The sequence below is a fragment of the Siniperca chuatsi genome, linkage group LG6 (assembly GCF_020085105.1).
Source record: "Siniperca chuatsi isolate FFG_IHB_CAS linkage group LG6, ASM2008510v1, whole genome shotgun sequence".
Classification (NCBI taxonomy): Eukaryota; Metazoa; Chordata; class Actinopteri; order Centrarchiformes; family Sinipercidae; genus Siniperca; species Siniperca chuatsi.
Genome location: NC_058047.1, coordinates 21,415,884 through 21,429,738, shown reverse-complemented (window position 1 = coordinate 21,429,738; position 13,855 = coordinate 21,415,884). Strand labels below are relative to the sequence as shown.

Below are 13,855 nucleotides of genomic sequence, written 5' to 3'. Positions count from 1 at the left end.
GCCTGAACAAACCCAAACTATTTCACCGATTTTCTTTTCACCCTCCGATTTCAAAACAGCGATTCATTTCATTCGTTTCAGCACCAAGGACAGAGGCTTTACTTTTTACTGGAGGTGCTGAACTTGAGTCTCTACAGTTTTCTTTAATGCGACGGTTTTGATACAGAACTTTTTTTCCCCGACATATTTTTAATCCCTGTTTGTGCATATTTGTTCTTTTAGATTTAGTATTGAAGTTTTGCACTGACAGAAATAAAAGAGAAAGAGAGAATCCCCCGTTGAGTTCATCTAATTCTCACACCGTGAATCCGGCGTGTTTATCAAACAGCATAAATAAAACAATTAAACTGAATTATTGGGTGACTGACGTTTGAGGGTTTTATTTTTCCAGATTTTTAGGACAAACATGAGCAAAGAAGAAGACAGCGAACACGACATGTACAGACTGCAACAGAATAGAATAGAATAGAAAAGTCTTAGTGTGAGGTGTACTGCACACCTTACTGTACCTTACTTACTGTGTGGCTGACAGGACGTGACGCAGTCAGGGGGCGTGTGCAGAGGAATTCACGTGAGGCTGATGAAAGGCAGAGCTGAGAGTCAATCAGCATTAATATACAGTACAATCATGTTTTCAGCAGAGGCAGAGCGAAGAATCAGAGAGCAGCGCGTCCACACACAGACACACACACACACACACACACACACACACGCACACACGCACACACTTTGAAAAAGTTACTTTTGACCTTAAAAAAATATAGTGATGCAACAATCTTTCTACTTAATTTAGACACATTTATAAATACATAGGCTAATATTAAAAATAAATATTTGGCTTTATCAAGTCAGTGTTTTGTAAAAAATATTTTTTTTTACAGTAGTTGAAAGGGAGGTTGAAAAAAAATGAAAATTCTATCCAATATTTTCAGTTTCAAGGGCGGATGGCATGAAGCCTTAGTAATTATTGAATTACTGAGAATGGGGTTCTTATTTTGAAAAGATGAAAAATACGTCCTATGTATCTGTTATTGAGAGAGCCTTCTGCCTACAGCGAGAAAGCCTATGAACATTTCTTAACATTTTCCAGCTCTTTCCTGAATTATTTCCTCCGCATAGGAAACTTTGTTTGCACGCCTGCAGAAAACAGGCAGAGCTGATTAAAGTTCAAGTTAAAACAATATTGTGGGTCACACACACACACACACACACACACACACACACACACACACACACACACACTAATACTAGACTGTAACTACAGTTAAAATATATGAGAGGCTCGTTATTTCGCATTTGAAATGGAACTTTATGCCATCTATAATTTTAAATAAAATTCATAATTTTGATTTTAGCATACAGTGGGAATTGTTTGGTGCTCTATTTAACATGTACAGCTAAAAGTGACGAGCTAACACACCATAGGCTTCTATTAATATAGCAGCAAAGGCTGTGGTGTACTGCAGATGATGTTAAGCGTACAATAATGCTTGAGCCATTCTTTACATCTCAGATAATCATCTCCCTGAAATTGCTAATTAAAACATAAACGTGGCGCGTTTTGTACACTCGTTTTAGCCAATAAGGCAAATACAAAAATATACAAAATAATAGAAGAAAACTTTTCGTTTTCTTTGTAAAAATAAAAAGATGATTTAGATTTTTAAGAAAACGTGTACACTATACCACCAACCCTGACCCTTTGCCATTGTAATGCTGTGCTCTATGACCTGCAGGTTGTTGCCTTGTTCAGTACACGTGACTCACAGCTTGCTCAGTGTTTCTTTATGGGGACAAACTTTCTGTCCTTATGTACCCAGACAGGGTGTGGCTGAAAGACGGATGGTTTGTTGTCAACAAATCCTTAAACATAGCCAGTTGTGTGATATATTGCCCAAGGCCTACCCAGTCAGGTGACTGTGCTGTTGTTGCACTCATCTACCTCAATTTAGGACAAAGCTATTATGGTTATTATTGGTTTGAATACTGTGTGTATTGCACAGTTTTGGTGGTTAGTGAAACATTCTCTAAATGGATGTTTTCTTGTGGATCATAAAAATCTGAAATTATTCCTCACTTTGTTTGAGCAGCTCTGGAGACCCCCCTCACTGGATTTTTGGAAGGGTCCTGAGATCCAACCGTTTACACAAGCGGAATCTGTTTATGATGGTGGATACGTTTGAAAGCATTTAAAAGCCTGTGTCACGATGTCAACGCGTTTTTGATAATCGCATATTGGCTATTCAGTTTCTACTTTGTGTTTTCTTCTGCATGTCCGTTATGTCCACCCCATATTTCTGGTGTTCACCCGTGTGTGTGCCAATGAGCATGCCTAATTCTGTGGACACCGCGCGTCTCCCCCTGGCAGTCTGACCCCGAGGCCCCCCGGGCGGCCCTCCGCCTCCTGCGCCCCACATCTGAGACTCTTGACAGCCGAGGAGCTCTCTCCTCACTCTCATTTTCTCTTCCTCTGGCTTTGCTGCAGTGTTTCTGACAGCCCGGAATGGACGTTATTCCTCCATTATTACTCCAAGGATGCACGCGCATACACCGCTGCTAGTGCTGTGTGTAAAATGGGCTTTGTCCTCGCATATGTGCCGGCATCCCACATGGTCGCAGACAGGGAGCATCCCGGCTGGAGAGAGCCGGGGAGAGAGGCTCCCATCCCGGTTTGAGTCTAGAAGAATATCTCGGCCGCATCAAAGCCTGGTGGATTTTAATCGTTTTGTCTTATTTAATAACGAAGCACAAATGACTGTCCGATTATGGAAACCGCTGTTTCAAATAGACTGAATATGTGAGTATGCTGTATGTTTATTCTCAGTTGAAGGACTTGTGTCACCGAGGAAAGGCTATTTAATAGAAAATGGCTTTTCAGCAACATTTAAGAACAATTAGTTGAAGGAAGCAATACAGTATCGTTAAATAATCTCCCTTAATTCGCTTTAGCTTGCTTATAATATCATGTGAGTTGCACACGAGTAACCTCTTAACAGAATTACTTATATTATATTATAAGTAATATAGATATTAGACATGTCAAGAAATACGTCAAATTACAGTATTGTATCCTGACATTTGCCCTAATGTTTATCTGTGATCTGCATTTAATTTTGTTAAATTTAGAGTGAACCGTTTAGCATTAGAGCTGTCTTGAAGATACATATTTACGGAGCATAATTATCCATTTTTTGGTATTTACAAAGGATTATAAAGGCTAGTTTGTCCTGCTTCAACTTGTCAGCATGTCACCAACTAATCCAAAGTACACAGTGACATCCAGCGAGGCTGGACTTGTTCCACTGGATCATGTTGTTGACATTTAGCTGGAAGCCCCTTCTACTGTACGCTTTATGGGCCTTTGGTAGTTTGTCATGCTTTCAAACAATTCATAGATTAATTCACTCAACACGGAAACTATGGTATATGGCCTGAAATGGGTCGATGTGAGCTGGCATTTAAAACAACAATAAGCCGGTTGTGTGTGAGGACCTGTGGTGTGATCTTTTAGGGAGACGGTGGAACTAACATTGTCTCTTATCTCAGCTTATGAGTTATCACTAGGAGCTCAAACTGGACACCATGTGGTCTTATTAGTAGGTAAATGTGTGCTATGTTAAGGTTATAAGTGGCATGGAGCCTATATTTTTCCTGTTACGCCTGTCCATGGATGACAGGCGAATGTGTCATCCTGCAGCTGGATGACTTCACCCTGCAAATGCTCGTCAGGCGTGCAGTGGAGAGAAGTTCACCACTGGTTTTGAAGAACAGAAATGATGGCGTGAATCCACAATCATCTGCGACTATAGTATCTGCTAGAAGGGGCTACTTTTGTCAAAAGTAAGACTTTGTAACCTTTTGCTGATGTTCTTATATGATAGTCTTGTGGTGATGGAGCTTATGGTGTGCACATTTTTTTGCCCCCCCTACGTCGTTGACGTTCTGAGCTATTCCAAAGCAGTCTGAGGACAGGGTTTTGGAGTCTTTATGCGTAAAGGAAGTAATAAAACAGGGTATTACCTATAACCTGCTTTGTGCATGCGCGCAGCTAGGTGTGTGTGTGTATTAGAGATAGATAGAGAGACAGAGAGACAGGGAGCGCATAAGAAGAAGAAGGGGAGAGAGAGAGAGAGAGAGAGAGAGAGAGAGAGAGAGAGAGAGGCGTGCGCATGCAGGCGGAATGCAATGGCTCCATGTGACCACAACACAAGCAGCTCGGGCAGCGGCAGCGGCGGCGGCGGCAGCGGCCCCTTTAAGAGACGTGGGTTAGTTTTTCTCTTTGGTTATCTAGCTGTATGAGTTATGTAATATCATAAAGCTAGAGAACCGAATGTATAAACTAATTCTGCAGTCGTCACGGCGGAGCGAGCCGGAACCTGGACCGAGGAGAGAGAGAGAGTGTGTGTGTGTGTGTGTGTGTGTGTGTGTGCGTGTGTGGGGGGGTGCCGGAGCGGATGGATGGATGCAGCCAGCACGGAGGACTGGAAGCCCGCGGCAGCGTCCGTGCATCGCACAGAGAAACGCCTCCTGCTTCCTTGGACCTATGCCGGTGCAGAGGAGAACGCCGCCCAAAAAGCCTCAAAACGGATTCATAGCGCTAGATTTCTTTCACGGGGGATGCGTGGAGTGACAGTAGTTAGCAACCGGAGACAGGCTCCATTCATAGAGTGATGGTGATGAGGAGGAGGAGGAGGAAGGCGACTCGGCAGTGGTGCCTGTGCTGATTCTCTTAATGGAACATACCTGCCTTTTAGTCACACAAGATAGTCGCTTATAACATGCTTGGTTTATAGGTTTTTCTCTTGACTGTGTAGTTAGTTGGATGCTGATAACCAGGAGGTGAGATGGACACGGTTTGTAGCTGGTAAAGCACCTGATTGGACGACTCCTGGGAGTCACGTGTTCCACCAGTATATATACCCATATCCCCTTGCTGCTGGCCTATCTATGTAGTGATATGAAGAGCTTTACCAATCAGTGCACCTACAGAAGGCTCTTATACAGTATGTGTCTCTGCAAATGCATGTTGCTGTATTGTGTAAGTTGATGGGGGAAGCTTACTGTGCCAGTCTGATCATCAGTGATGCATTTTTCTCCATACTGTTCTACTGCAGGATGCAGTGAGAAATAATCCCACTATCAGGTGCATTCTCAGGGCTTAGTATAGATGGTACTGAACAGCAGGTGCCACAAAGATCAGGAGAAAGTGTAGTATGTCATAAAAGTAATGTGTCACAGGTTATGAAGTGTAGAAGAAGACAATAATGTGATTCAGTAGGTGTTGTCAAAGGGATCATCTTATATCCCTGGTTTTAGCTTGATTGATGCGCTTATTAACAGCTTCAGGCTTCATGCACAAGGAAGACAGAACAAAACAATGTCTCACACTGCTGAGGAAAAAGCCTGTGGGACGTCAGGGAGACAACATGTACACCTTTGTATCCTTTTTTTAACAAATGCATCGCTAGCTTAGCTACATTGGGTGATAAGCAGGTTTTCACAGATGTAGTTTATTCTTATAGTTCACAGGATGAGAACAACATGCAATATGTTACAAGTTGATTGCTGACACTAAACTGTATTTTCTCTAATGAAAGATATCTCTAACTGATTGGGGACTTGGCCTTGTCAACACATACGCACATGCCACATGTCACCAATAAGTGTGTTACCATTGCTGATATACAGTAGCAGGCCAAGCAGTGATTTTGGAGGCAGTATTAGGGGTGGACTGGCTGGGTCGTCCGGAGACCGGGCTGATTTTCAGGCCTGTTTTATAATGCTGTTTGTGCTGCACATCATCACTTCTTTTTCTGCTCCATCCGAGTCAGAGAGGAGCTCCTGGCTGGTTCCAGGACTGCCTGAGTGATAGGTTGTACTCTGAAGTGGAGCCTGTTGAATTTTAAACAAGCCAATTCTGTGTTAACAGCGGAAGCTGTAGCTGCTCTGTGTGGTGGCTCTGCTCTGCAAGGCGGAGACTGTGTGTGAGTGTGTAGCAGCACGGAGCCTGGTGCTTCTGTTAGTAGGCCCCAGCTTACTGCGTCACAGACCAGGGCAGGTGGAGAAGGAGCTAGCATGGACCTAGCAAGGAAATATCTCTGCTCTCTCTCACATGCTGGTATACTGCTGTATGTGTTAATACATACTGTCTGGCAGTGGGTGCATCTGCGTGTGTGAATATGTGCCAATGTTGTGTGTGATGAGAAACAATAGGCTATAAACCTCAGTTGTCTGCTATTGTAATTATGATGACATTAATGCAAACTCTGAAGGAGTGTGAGGATACCCGTGTCTTAATTTTAATGTGACAGGAACCAGTAAATGGTCATGTGTTTTACTACACAGAATTAAAACTTGTATTGTTTCAGCTGGAATATCTCACAATGGTCTTTGTAGTCGCAGGAATTTTGGTAAAAGTACAGTGATTTAATGAAAGCTTGAAAAAATGTGATTTCAGTACTGTGTGTGCAGAATTTGCCCAATATTTTGCAAATGCATGTCCCTTCTGTCCTTTTGTGGGTTAACTGTGATATTAAGCTAAAGCGTTAATAATGCGGCATGTTTCCATTTGATTTGACAATGGCGTTTTGTGCTATGACTACACCAAACGGCACGCCAACAACACCACCCTCCCAGATTTGTGCCAGTTGCAGTAGAAATTAATGCACTGCTGAGGGGTAATAAATGGAGGATATGGGGAGAGCCCTTTGAGATTGAAATGCAGTCTGGCGAGTGACTGTGAGGCAGGCTAGACGTCGGTTTTCCCACATTAATATGTGTCTGTCTGGGCCCTCTCCACCATCAGGAGGAGGCCCTCAACACCAGATGGAGCCCCGTCTAGTCTACGTCTAGTCTACCAACACCTGCCATAAGGCTGCATTACACTTTCCATTGTCTTGCACAGTAATTCATCCATTAATACATCTATTTGAAATTGTATTGTTTCACCAGCTCTGATTTATTCTCCGTGCTGTTACGATAGAGGAATTAACAAACAAATAACACAAAAAAGTGGTATGAATTGAGCGAATAGGGTTGAAAATGATATGGAAGGAATGAGGTGAGAAGATAAGAGAGTAGGATGTGTTTATGCATACATGCCGCGCATTTCTAACCAACCTGTCATGTCCGTAGCCTTTCCTGCTGAAGCATAGATATGTCAGTTTGTATCCCCATCTCTCGCTTCCCTCACTCTCTCTGTCTCTGCACTGTATTGATAACGTTGGAATATTTTCCTGTTGTAGTTCTGGTCGTTGCATAATGGCGAGTGTTGTTTGTCAGAACAAAGCAGTCATCCTATACACTGTCCTATACACATCAGAGCCATTGTTTTAGTTGTTTTAGCTGCATTTCCGAGCTACCATCCTATAGATGCCATCTAGTTTGTGTCACACTTGGCCATCAGATTGCAGAGCTGTGTGTATGAGTGTGTGTAAGTGTGTGCACATGTGTTTTTGAACATTTGTACATGTGCTTCTCTGCATGTTTTTACATATGTGTGCTACTGGACATTGTTACTGCTCCCCCAGTGACTCATTTTCCGTCTCTAGAGAGTACAATAAACATGGCAGCATACTGTCGATTATAGAGTAGGTTTTTTCAATGTGGAATCAGGCTGCACGGTTTTGTTTTTTACTCAACCGCAAGACTGTGCTCAAGATCGGGGTGTATTTTCGCAAAAGCTGCTTCTTTAATTTCTGTCTTTATGTAGAAAATGACTGAATTTCTGATTCAGAGTTCTTCCTGGAAAGCATTTCCCGTGGAAAATTTTTATTTCTCTTTGAGCATCATTTCAAGTAACTGTCAATGGATTTTACAAAAAAAATTGCATATAATATTTTTATTTAAGCGATATATACTTGACTGCTATATATACTGGACTGTTATAATAATAATAATTATTATTATTATTATTACCACATCATTACTACACTTTGATTCAGATCTGAAACAATTTATGGTTCATGGTCTATTTGATTCCATATCATCAAAATCCATATTCCAGCGTTATCAATTTTCTATTATCATTTTACCTCGAATTGCAATGGCCTATATAAACCTTTTCTCTGAACTTATGAATTCTGGGTTTGGTAGCCTAGCAACAGCCTCTGACCCATGCGAGTGAAAGAGAAAAAAATTGAAAGGCTGACATGCAGGCTTTAAACCCGCAAAGGACATCAGGTTTCAGCGGATGTAATCTTTGAGTATTTTGTGTAATCGCTTGTGAAGTGTGTTTGTGAGTGAGTGTGTGTGTGTGTGTGTGTGGGTGTGGGTGTGGGTGTTTGTGCATATGGGTGTGTTGAAGAGATTGGTATTGTCATGCATTCACCACTGACAGTTGAAATAAGAAATATACTTTCCACACACAAGTCAACAATGTAACACTGCAGATTTTTTTATTTTCCAATATTACAATAAACTCTCTCATTATTCTATTAGAATACATTAAAGGGAGATTTTCTTTTGATTACGTTAAATGTGCAAATGAAATGATTAATTCATTAATTACAGTAGATATATCTTTTTGCTGTTTCCTGTTTTCCTTTTCCAGTTTAATTTATAAATTTTAATTTTAGTCATGTAGTTTGTTTTACAGGCCTAATACACAGGTCTATCCTTTCTATTTGACAAACAAAATTAAAACTTGAATTTGACACGTTTAATTTATGATTTAATATTGTATCTTATTTTATCTTTAAGTCAAAATATCCAAAATCTTGTTTGCAGAATGCCAGGTAATATTATATTATTAATAATACTAAAATTTAAAGATAGAAGTTTGTTTTTAAATCAGTGTAACGTACCTCAAAAGTTTCCTATGATAGAGGTTTTCAAGTGTGGCAAGAATGCTGTGTTAGAGAGAATAAAGGTGAATCCGACACATTGGAAAGTGAGGTTATGACCTGCTGCAGGAGTGGACCTCTCTCTCAACTTAATGCTTTATGTTTCTGCAGGAATGTGCGGAGTGCAGACAGAAGCAAAGTCACATAGAAATACACACACCCCGTCTGCAGGCCTGCATCTGAACCTGCAGGACATTGGGTCAGCAGAGACTCACACCACGTCCTGCTCTGAGGATCAGAGGTCACACAACGGGTCAGAACAAGGCTTCATCACTCCAGAATTACAGGTGACATTTCAAAATAATCTTCCACAGTGTGTTATCACACACTGCTATGCCAATGACTTGTGAACACACATGAACTTGAACTATTTATACATGTTTGTTTTGAGGCCTGAAACGTCGCACAGTGTTTTTACAAGCGTTTATTAAAAAGTCCTGATTTCATCATAATTTAACTCTTCACAAAAGAGCGACCTCTCATTCTTTACGTGTGCCCTTTCTCATTTGCTTTCCTCACCCTCTCGTTCGCCTGTCGCCCCCCTGCTTTATAACGTCTGATCCAATTTGTTAGATTCTTCAGTTTTGGCAGATAAGACACAGGGTGGCCACTTGTGTAATCTATATTTTAATTCCTTTTTATCCCTTTAAGGATACATGGGGGGGGTGCACAGGGTGGCTAAGTCCCTCACGCCTCTAATTCCCTCCCCTCTGCACCCCCCCTCCAACTATTTACTTTTCTGCCCTCTGCTCTCTGTCCAGGCCTTTTATGCCCATCCACACACTCAGACACAGAGAAACACCTCTTTTTTTGGTTTCTCTTTACTGTTACTTTCTGTATGTTTAAGTTTGGGAAAAAGTTTCAAAATGCACCTTAATACCTTTGTGAATTTCGCTGCAGTTCTTCAGGAACACATGTAGTGTAACACAGACTGGGCTCCAAAACAGTTCCTTTTTTCTCATTTTAAAGGCAAAGTGATGTGACATTGTTGGAATGCAGCAGATCTTTGGCTGTTGGCAGTATTACATATTAACCAACTTATCACTGTATATGTGTTTTTATAAACTAGTATCCACAGAGACTTTTGGCCCCAGCTGTCATAGTTACTCTGCTAAGTAGTTGGCAAAACCTTACAAGCTGTGGGCTTTTATAACAGCGTATAATGTTGAAGATGATGGAAGGCTGAAACTAGAACTAGAACTAGGTGTCTCACTCACTTCCCTCTCAGCTTCCCTCTCAGTGTTGAGTGACACGAATAAAGATTACCTTCGCTATCCTAACAGCTGCTATAGCGGGCCATCAAGGCCGAGAATGCTGCTCAGCTCGTGCATGTTCAACCTCCTGCGGAGAACAAAGTAGATGGAGTGATGGAGGGAGTGTTGGAAAGGGGAGGAGAGGGAGATGAAGCCCTATCCGCAGAGATTGAGGTCCGTCATCGGGGAGAAACAGAAGAAGTGATTTTTTTTTTATTTCCCTCCAGGGTTAGATGAGCGTTCTGTGACATTGGCCTAGTTCTATATCAGCATGCCCCCCCAGAGAAAAAGTTGCGTTTGAGAATCAGACAAGGGAAGATCAGAGGAGATTTCACAGCCTGTGGCTATCCTCCTCCATAGTGTTCGACCACCTCTTAAACCTCCTTCGCTTTGCTTCAACTCGATACGGGCTGCCGGTCTACTTAGTCAATATCATATCCACAAACTAGATAAATCGATGCAAACCAGCTTTGGTTGGACATGAGCTTTAGAAGTGGAGGCATAGCTACAGGCTAAATTTGACGCAGAGATACATCAATCCAGAAGTGACACTCTTCACATCCTCTTTGTATTCATAACAGCAATTAAGAGCTAGCACGCATAGTTCTGCATTCACACCTGGTTTTACCCTCACAGGACCCATGTTACAATATGTGCATTTGTTACAATTGTTCGAATAGGAAGTGCAGGCCGGAGGATGTGTGATTTCACACATAGCAGTGTTGCTTCCACAGCCGAGCACTCTCATGTATATGGAAAGACTTGAAGAGAGGGGAAGCAGTAATCCGCTCATTTACAGTACCTCAGATCCGGTCTGCCATCTCTTCCTCTCTCTTATTCTACTCTCTCTCTCTCGCCCAAACACACATACCTCAGTGTACCGTATCTCCTCGCCCACAGTCCCCCACCCCTTTCCATCCCCATTCGGGCTCATCTTGCCATCACCTCTCCAGCTCCGCCACCCCAGAGAAACCAATTCAGACTGCTGCTCCACACCGTCATGGCATGTTGGCCAAGGAAGATGGAGTCCTTTCAGGTTCTCGGCTACAACCTCCCTCCCTCCTCCCCCGTCGCTGCCCCCTCGCTGCTTCTCAACATTTCCTCAACACGCCTGGTGTATCAGCAGGGTAGCTAGACAGCACGATAGTACTGCTCCTGAGAATCTGTTGGAGTTATTCTGCACATTAAGTTTCTCTAAAATTTCATGTGGGTGTGTGTGTTTTGTGATTCCACTCTGAGCCTGCCTTTGCATGGTTATACTGTCAGATTAGTAAGAGTATGTGAAAGAAATGAAGCCTGCATTGTGTGTTTAAACAGACTGATTGTGAGGTTTATCAGTACTCGATTATCTTTAATGGCAAAACCAAACACCCAACGCCCACCCATGGCTTCTTAAAGTTGGCAATCTGCTTTTAACACCTCACGGTTTGCTGGGATTTAAAACAATTTTTTTACTAAGCTTTCTAGATTTGTTTACATAAACTGCGCCGCTTGGCTGTTCTTAAAAGCTGATTTGAATTATACCCTCTGCATTATGCAGCTTGATAGGAAATAAATCTCTTCAAATGAATACACTGGATGGAGGGAGGTGGCAAATGTGTGGGAGGGGTAGGCACCGAGTGTAGAGTGGTGGCGTATGTTAACATAAATTAAAGTCTATCTGCAGAGGGGCTCGGAGAAGGAAAGAGAGAAGAGAATGTGAGAGTGAGAAAAACAGAATTAGGTTAGAAGAACAAAAAAGGGTTTAAAAAGTAGAATAAAGAAGAAGTGGGAGAAATGAGGCAGGACGTCTAATAAATTTTGGTGTGTCATTACAAATGCACAGAAGCAAATTAGTTCCTTATTTTGCTTTGGTATTAGTTGCTTTATTTCATTAGTCAGTGGGCTGTGTTGTTTTTCTTTACCCCCTTAAAGCTCAGAGGCCTCTGGCATCTCAATGCACACTGGCTGAATGGCGAGGTGGCTGTATTAAAGGTTGGTGGTGGCTGTGATGGTGGGGTGCAGCAGGGTGACGAACAGAGCGCAGGAGGGAGGGACGGGGGTCCGCTGAAAGGCAGCAGGCTGCAGAGTGAATGGGGAAGGGGGAGGGAGGGAGGGGGGCATTAGCTGCAGAGGCAGGTTGGGGGTGGCGAGGGCCTCCATTGGTTCAATGCAACGGCCGGAGCAGCTGTGAAAAGAGGTCTCCCCTTTTTCCCACGCCCAGCGCGACGCAGAAACCCTGCTTCAGCCTGCCAGGGTCAAGTCACATTTCTAATATATACACTGGGCCTGTGGACTCGCACAATGCATACGCACAGCTCATTTATTTTATGTATGCACACAGACAGACACACACTTGTATGCACACAGCGAGTAGACAGCCTCTCAGACAGAGACATAAGAGGTGGGGGCCGCTGCAGAGAGAGAGAGAGAGAGAGAGAGAGAGAGTGTGTTATGACACTGATTTCTATCCCGGTGGCACCATTGTTTCGTCTTGGATCCTGCAAATTAACAAGCTGCAAGTGACATGCCCAAACACACACACACACACACACGCAGATTTCACCACTACACCTGCTAGTTTGAGCAGTTTCAATTTGAGTTTTTCAGAAAATCAAAAACAAAAACAGCAGAAAAATTCTGAATGAACTTTCATGAACATTTTTTTTAATTTCTTACACTGGATACTGGAACAGGTTTTCTATTAAAACATTCATGAATATCCCAAAGTTCTCTTCATATGGCTGGACTAATATATCTGTTGGTGTCTTCACTGTATACACCCATAACTGTGTCATCCACCCATTCTCCCGCCGCCGCATCTCAGCCCCTTTCTTCGCCTCTTCACACGTTTATGTCTGAGCTGCCATTTACAAACTATAATCATATTCCAGGGAGGGGGATGTAAACGCTTTGTCCTGACAAACCCCCACCCTGTCCCCCACCACCACCCCAGTGCCAGATGCCCTGCTGTATTGTGTGGGTGCTGGGGGCAGACAGGCAGGCAGCCCCCTGCCCCTGTCTCTCTCTCTGCACCATGATGTCACCCTACTTGTCTGTCTGTCTGTCTGTCTGTCTGTCTGTCTGTCTGTCTGTCAGGGCCTTGACAGGAACTTGAGTGTGGGAAGGGAAGGCGTTCAGGATGGGAAGGAGGAGGTGGGGGTGGTAGAGGTTCAAGGAGGGGTTGAGGGGGAGAGTTTGGGGGTTTGGTGTGTTGGGAAGAGTGTCTGGCCTGAGAGGTCAGCGAGTGGACTTGAGCATGGAGCGATTGTGTGACTGTGTGTGTGTGTGTTCTTTTTTGGGGGGGGGCTCTCCTAGCAACTCTAAATAGAAGTGGAATTTAGATGAGTCTTTGTCCTACAATAATTCAGTCGTTCAAACTCCTTGGTTAGCCACATAAAAGGCCTGAACAGCGAGGATATATAGAAGAAGGGGAAACAAAAGCACCTGTTTTCAGTTTTCTCTATTTGTTCATTGTGGATTCCATAAAGTACTTCCACAATTGTGCACAGATGCAGTGAAGTCATGACAGTTTGAAGCTGATATAGTCTTACTATTGTGACAGACAGCGTATCGCATGGTGGTGCATGGTGGTCTTTCTGAAGTTATGTTGCTAGAGCAACGCTTCAGTCTCCAAAGTGAAATTATTAATATTTCCTTTCCAGGCTCACTCCTGGACCTGTTCCAGGATTACCTGTAAGTGTTTCATTATAAGAATGAATCAGATTTATATTGTCATATACTGTATAGTCAAGCTGTACTGTAATAGTTTTGTGGAGG

The 13,855-nt window shown here is 42.8% G+C and overlaps 1 long non-coding RNA gene across 3 annotated transcripts in view; it reads left to right on the top strand.

The window, feature by feature from the left end:
* LOC122877774 overlaps positions 1-13,855 on the top strand; it is a 43,702-nt gene that overhangs the window by 7,499 nt on the left and 22,348 nt on the right. For all 3 annotated transcript variants that reach the window (XR_006378328.1, XR_006378327.1, XR_006378326.1), the window contains exon 2: positions 8,955-9,130. This is a non-coding gene — a long non-coding RNA (uncharacterized LOC122877774). The remainder of the gene's footprint in view (positions 1-8,954; positions 9,131-13,855) is intronic.